The sequence below is a fragment of the Aquarana catesbeiana genome, linkage group LG02 (assembly GCF_042186555.1).
Source record: "Aquarana catesbeiana isolate 2022-GZ linkage group LG02, ASM4218655v1, whole genome shotgun sequence".
In the NCBI taxonomy this organism is placed as follows: Eukaryota; Metazoa; Chordata; class Amphibia; order Anura; family Ranidae; genus Aquarana; species Aquarana catesbeiana.
In genome coordinates, this window is record NC_133325.1 from 360,868,146 (window position 1) to 360,875,781 (window position 7,636).

The 7,636-nt window shown below is 44.3% G+C and overlaps 1 long non-coding RNA gene across 1 annotated transcript; it reads right to left on the minus strand.

Annotated features, from left to right (window-relative positions):
- Window positions 1-6,282: 6,282 nt before the first annotated feature.
- On the minus strand, window positions 6,283-7,272 carry LOC141129917 (uncharacterized). Its single transcript, XR_012241907.1, has 3 exons — window positions 7,143-7,272; window positions 6,658-6,730; window positions 6,283-6,551 (listed from the first exon to the last, which is right to left on the minus strand). It is a non-coding gene; the product is annotated as an uncharacterized lncRNA (long non-coding RNA).
- Window positions 7,273-7,636: the final 364 nt, after the last annotated feature.

The window sequence follows — 7,636 nt, forward strand, 5'->3', positions numbered from 1 at the left end:
CCCTGACATGCCCCAGAATGCAGGTGATCTCTTCATCGAACTATCTGAGCTTTTGGAGCGGGGATTAGCTAACACGGCCCACAAAATTACAAATGACATTCGCTCTGATTTTCAGAACCTGGGCACCAGAATAGAAGAGATTGAACAGAAACTCGATTTTACAGTCGCAAGGGTCAATCAAAACACTGATCATATTCAGGTCATACAAGAGCAGTTGGGGGTGGCCTTAAATAGGATCGATGATCTGGAAAACCGATCGAGAAGGGAGAACTTCAGGGTCAGAGGCATCCCAGAGTCTTGCACGGATGTCCCCACAGCGGTCCAAGACCTGATCAAAACCCTCATACCTGCTATTTCTACACACAAGCTGGAGTTAGACAGAGCCCACAGATCACTGGGACCCCCCCGGAAGGATGGGTCTCCCAGGGATGTGGTGGTAAAACTGCACTACTATGGAGTAAAGGAGGACATTATGAAGCTTTCTCGTCAGCAACCACACATCTCCTTCCAAGGACACGATGTTCAAATATTTGCGGACATATCTACTATGACGATACAAAAACGCAGAGCCCTCAAACCACTTTTACTGATCCTGGTGCAGAAGGAAATTAGATACTGGTGGGCTTTTCCTTTTGCTTTAAAATTTACCTACAAAGGTAAAACCCACTCCTTCACCAATCTACAGGAAGGAGAACGGGTCCTTCTTTACCTGAAGCTCATATCTAAGGACTCAGATGGACATGTCAAATATACAAACAGGATCCTACAAGAGACCCACACCTACCAGTCCAGTTTCCCCCTTATGGAAAACAACCAAAAGCAGACGCTTGAGGGAACCTCTGCCCACCTGATTCTGGAAGTGACTCTACATCATACATCCAACTCCTCAGAGACAGGTCAAGGGTGCTATTCTCCCTAAAAACTCTACTCTCTGCTTTGGGGGCTCCCCCAGACTCCCCCATGGTTGGTGTGACCATTCTAAGGTTCCCTAAGGGATAGCAGAGTCCCCCCAAATCCAGTCCACCTAACGACTCTGAGACCTCAGGCCTGAAAGGCTCCACCCACCCACGAGTTTGGTATTCCACTCAAAGCAAGTATTTATGCTTGCTCTTCGGGTTCTGCACAAGCGGGCCGGGCTGCCATAGGCCCTCCCCTATTTTTAAGAGGACTACCCTGTTCTCTGTCTCTCAACACTACAACATGTCCCAGAGAATTAGCACTTTGACTACCCTCCCCTCTTAGATTTATTTAGCGCCAGCTATTGGAATTGAAGATCTGGAGACGGACATGAAAGCTCTCCGCGAAGGATTCACCAAAGACTCTAAGGGGACATATTGAGGGCATACCAGTGAGCTACTAACTCATACCCCTAGCAACCCAGGACTTGGAATACTCATCCCTTAGTAGCTTTGGGTGCATCCCTTCCCACAATTCTCCCCCTCACTCCTCCCTCTCATCCCCCAATCCCCTCCTTTTTCCTCCCCACCTTTACCCATCACCCCCTTTCCCCCATACCCCTCCCTGGCTTCTTATGCCTATCGTTGGAATATATCAGCCGGCTGGCTTTGACTCAATCGTTTTATAATGTTATAGTTCTTAACTGGTTTTCGCCATAAGGTTACAGAAAGTATTTTATCTAGGTTGACCAATTGGGATGGCGCTGACTGGGGTAGCAGTCATGCACCTCCATCCATCCCACGATAATGGGTACCCCATTTTCGGGAGATGGACAGTTAGCCCCTTTTGAGGGCTACTATTGTTTATGGTTTGGCATCATTGGGAGGCACCTTTTGCCCTCCCGATGCCGCAGGTCCTTTTTGGGCCGCTTTGCACTACATCATCCGCTCTCTCTTTCTTTTTATTTTTCTTTTCTTCTATTCTTTTCCTCTAACCTTGTCTTTTCTTGTGCCAGTCCTCAGATGATGCTGTTCCGCTCCTCTCCTTCAGGTTCCAGGTTCTGTTTCATACCTCGAGAAACACCACTCCACAGCATCCCAGAGGAGGTAAGAAATATTGATCTTCATATGCTTCCCCCCTTCAGCCACTACGTCAAGTAACACCGTGCCCCCAACATCCATTAGGCTAGTATCACACAATGCCCAAGGTCTTAATTCAGCTGTAAAAAGACGAAAAGTATTTCAGTCCTATCAAGCCCAAAAAATGGCAGTAGTTATGCTTCAAGAAACCCATTTTCCCTCAAGATATAACCCGTCATTTCTGTATGCTCAATACCCCCTATTCTTCCTAGCTAACGCAGAAGATAAAACCAAAGTGTAGCAATACTATTTGCAAAAACTTGTAAATTTAAGCCCAGACTTGTGCACAGGGACCCAGAGGGTAGATTTATTTTAGTCAAGGGCATGATAGATGAGTGCTTGTACTCGTTCATATCATATTACTCTTCCAACAAAGGCCAGACAAAATTTTTTCAAGCAATGTTTCAAACCCTAAGCCCTCTGTTGGAAGGAACAGTAATATTCGGAGGTGACTCTAATGTCGCTTTCGACCCAGGACTAGATAAGTCTAAACCTCTCGCCGCACAACCAGTACGTCCCACGAATACAAGTTCCAAGATAGCGAAACTTATTTATCAACAAGGCTTGGCCGACATTTGGAGAGAACATAACCCAACAAAGAGGGATTTTATCCATTATTCAAACCCACATAAAACATATTCCAGGATTGATCACATCCTCATTTCAGCGATCCATATTCCTTGTGTGCTCAAGGCCTACATCAAGGACACAGCCCTATCAGACCATTCCATGGTGGTCATCTCTTTACAAGGCAGATTCCACAGATCTCCCACTCCCCATTGGAGACTCAATGAAATTCTCCTTAATGATCCTATTTCAGTGACAGAGATTGAGAGGGAGTTGAAAGAATATTTTTTGCGGAATGATGTGGAGGAAATCTCGGCGGAGACTCTCTGGGCAGCTCATAAAGCTGCCATCAGGGGAAAGCTCATTCAAATGTCTTCTCAACGGAAGAAGGAAAAAATAGCGGAGATTGAGAAACTTGAGAGGGACTTCTCGGCCCTATGTAAACAACACAAAAGGGACCCTTCTAAAGTCCAAATAGCGCAGATAGACGCAGCTAGACTAGATCTAAACTTAGCTCACACAGTAAGGGCCGAGAGATCTCTAAACTGGAATAGTGCGAAATTCTACTTTCAGAGAGACAAGATGAGTACGCTATTAGCAAGAAAGCTCTCCCCCAAATTTAATACCTCTATACTTCCAAAAATCAGAATGCAGGATGGCTCCACAACACTTAATCCCCAAAAAATCCTACAAGCCTTTCAGTCTTTCTACTCTAAACTTTATAAAAAAAAACGACACTATGAAAGAATCTACCATAAAATCCTTCCTAGATGATCTTAATATACCCACTCTAAGTAAAGACCATGTAGAAATCATGGAAACACCCTTCTCCACAGAAGAAACATTAGAAAAAATTAAAAGGGGGTTCAGCTCCTGGCCCAGATGGCTTCTCCAATCAATATTACAAAACCTTCGCAGACACCTTAGCACCTCACATTACTAAATTTTTCAACTCTAAAAGGGAAGGGATCCCGGTGGAGTCCCAACTAAATATGGCTTTCATCTCAGTCATTCCCAAACCCGACAAGGACCCAACTTTAGTAGAAAACTACACACCGATATCCCTTATTAACAACAACTTAAAAATACTTACTAAAATCCTAGCTAACAGAATAAATTCATTCATCAACCAATATATATACAAAGACCAAGTGGGTTTTATCCCAGGAAGACAAGGCCCAGATCAAGTTAGAAGGGCAGTCGACATTGTCTCACTACTACAATCGGGATGGGATGGAGGCTCCCGCCAGGAAGGCTTACTATTGTCGTTGGACCTACAAAAGGCCTTCGACTCCCTTTCTTGGTCTTACCTTTTTGTAGTCCTGAGACGCTGGGGATTCGGGGAAAAGTTCTTAGGAACTCTGAAAGCTCTATACTCAGTTCCTAATGCCAAGGTCAAATTACAGGGGTACTATTCGGATCCCATTCAAATAGCCAGAGGAACCAGACAGAGATGCCCCCTTTCCCCTCTGATATTTGCGTTGGCAATAGAGGTGCTTGCCATTGCAATCAGGTTTAACCAAAATATCAAGGGTGTACAATGTGGATCGAACACCCACAAGTGCGCTCTTTTTGCTGATGACATCCTTTTATTAGTCACATCCCCAACTACCTCCCTTCCTAATTTATGCAAGCTCTTAGAAACCTTTGGGTCCTTGTCGGGTCTTCGGGTCAACATGGACAAATCCCAAGCTCTAAACATTTCAATTAAACCGGCAGAAGTAGACAGGCTCAAACCTTCATTCAAATTTAAATGAAGCGACTCATCGATCCGGTATCTTGGGATAAACCTTACCCCCAAGTTTGAGCAGCTTTATCAGGCTAATTTTACTCCCATGTTCCGCAAATTAGAGTCTGATCTCCTATCCTGGCCCCGATACAATATTTCATGGCTAGGTAGAGTACATTCTACTAAAATGACCCTGTTGCCCAGGCTCCTCTATTTATTTAGGTCACTCCCGATAGAAATTAGAAAACATCATCTCAAGGCGTTCCAAGGGAAGATTATCAAATTCATATAGGGAAAAAAGGGTTACAGGCTAGCCCGCAATATTCTTTATAGTCCCAAAACAGGGGGGGGCTAGGTCTGCCAGACATATATAGCTATTACCAAGCAGCCAGACTGGCCCAGCTCTCAATGGTTTACTTCAGAGTTGAGAAACCCGATTGGATAAATATAGAGAGACAAGCAGTCCCGTCACACACTATAGACTTCCTCCTCTGGTGCCCCATGAAATCTAGGCCCTCTATCCTATCACCGGCATTATCCCAATCCTTTAAATTATGGGACACGCTGAAACACTTACCAGCACTGACCTCAACCATCCGCCCTCTAGACCACATTTTCCATAATCCCCGATTTGGACCGGGCATGGACATCAAGTCCTTCCAATGGTGGCTGGACAAGGGGTTGTACCGTATTTGCCACTTTTATACTCCCTCTGGTCTGATTACGTTGAAACACTGTATTGATAAACTTGAGCTTCCAGGCTCAGAGAGATTCTGATTCCTCCAGATCTCTCACTTCCTCTCCTCACTAACGAAGGGGCATGCGCACCCTCTAGAATTTACACAATATGAGCGTTGGTGCGGCCAAGCTTTAGACATAAAGGGGGGCATATCTCTCATATACGCATCTCTTTTGGAACCCACCACCAAATTTTCCTACATGGAGGAGGGACCTGCAGGAGACCTGGAACCTGGAGGAGTGGCACCGGAGGGGAACTAGAGCATTTAAAGGTATTTTAAATATTTCTTTGATAGAAGCTAATTTAAAAGTGTTGATGAGATGGTATCTTGTACCCTCCCGACTGGCAACTATGTTTTCTTCTGCCTCCCCATTGTGCTTCAGAGATTGTCAAGCCCAGGGCTCCATGCTCCATATATGGTGGGAATGCCCGAGATTAAGAGGATTCTGGAACAAAGTGTTTCCTATGATTCGAAAAGTCTCGGGTCTTCCTGTCACGAAATCTCCCCAGGTAGCATTACTCAATGCCCAAATTCCTAGGATAGCAAAACATACACAAAAGTTGATAAGCTTTATGCTGCTAGGAGCTAAAACTACCATAGCTAAGGCCTGGAAGCAACCCACGGTATCTTTTCAGGCAGCCAAAAGAAAGATTTCGTGGATCATGTCCCAAGAAAGACTGATCAGTAATATGACGGACACCACTAAATCCTTCGAGGCAACATGGGAGCCCTGGGCTAGACATATAGGCATATCCTTTATTCCTGGAATACGGGGGTTGTTAGTCGGCTTATTGACTGCAAATTGTGCCACATCCAATAATTAGATATTCAAGCAGAGAGAAAGTTCCCCTAATGGTGGACTTTAAAGGCACATATGGATAAATGTAGGAGAAGATGTATAATATATAAAAGAAGTCATTTATTCATTTCAGAAACATCTTAAAAGCATCAATAACAATATAGATATAGCAAACAATGAAAGGAATGTGATTTATGCATTTATACATATGTTGGATATTGGTACCAATGTATTTGCACCCGACGCGTTTCGGAGTTGTTTAGCCTCCTTCTTCAGGGGTGGATGTAAGTTATAGCAAGGGTTTCTAAAAAAATAATGTGTTTAGCAAAGAAATCATGAGTATGTGTACATATCAGGCTTGACAGACAAAGGTACATATCATATTTTCATTCCATTTACACTTACATTGGCAATATGTAGACTAGCTTCGCATTCCAAAAAAGCAATTTAAAAGCAAAGGCGCTGACACTGTCTGCCCATCCAGCGTGTTTCCCGATTGTGATAAATACGGGTTGATTACCATACCCAAAATCTTAGTATTTCATGCGTAGCAAGTAGAAATGACTAGGCATAGGTGTATGTAGATAGTTTGATTCCTCCTAAATCAGGGGAAACAGCCCACATGTGTGGGGCATAAAAAAGTTTAAGATCTGAGATTCCACTGAGGCCAAGTGCGGGTCCTGTAAAATGTAAAAATGTAGAAGTATGTAGTAACCAATCAATGATTTAAGATATAACTTGTTTGTGAAAAAAAGAGGGTCTTATAGTAGTAGAGGTACAACATACCTGATCCAACTATTGTAGGGGATTCAAGAGAAAGTGATGAGGGTGACTGGTGTAAGTTATGTATCTTGAGTAGCTGGAAAAAATTGGTACAAAAGGGGGAAGGGAAGATATGGGGATATCATTAGATAAATATGTAATGTATCTAATTAGGGATTGTTAACAGTTAGGGATGTATATTTCTCAAGGGTTAATGTAATCCAGATACATCTGGATTATCCTTAGTAAGATAGTAGTGGTTGGTTAAATATTATTCAGATTAGTGAAGGGGAAAGGGGAGGGGGGGTAAGAGAAAGAAGAGGGGAGAAGGAAAGAAGAAACAGAAGGTCTCAGCTGCAGCTATAGAGAGATCTCTCACAGCTGCAGTGGTACACTTGTATAAATTGAGACAGCATAAGGGTTAAATGGAGGCATAGATTGTGTATTAAAATCACAAAGGCAACATGGGGGATAAATGAAGGCATAGAATGTGTATTACAAACACTCACTTTTTTGTGTAGACTTGTTGGGCATCAGCTCAGACTGACAGCGTCCTGCACACAAGAGCGGACGCTCGGTCTGAGCTGTGTAAAGGTATATAAGGCCCTCCTCACCAATCAGCTGCTGATGTGATCACCAACAGCTGATTGTGGTAGAGGAGGGACGGACGCGCTCAGGATGGCCCCCCAGGTGGAGCGAGCGCCGCCAGACCCCCATCGCGCATGTGCAGGCATTCGCGATGAGGCGTGGCCACGCCCACTACACCCGCCGGCACGTCTGGCTTCCCCGGCGGACTGCGCATGCCCGCCGGGGTTGCAAGATGGAGGACAGTATCAGCAACACTGTATCCTCACACAACGCCGCCATGAGCCAGGATCGCTCAGGCGGCTTTGTGTGCCGGGTAAACCTCAGATCGCTGGTAAAGATAGTGAGCAAAGGCACAAGTAGCCGTAAATAAATAGGAATCATATAAATTAATCACAATTTATGGGAAAAACACCGC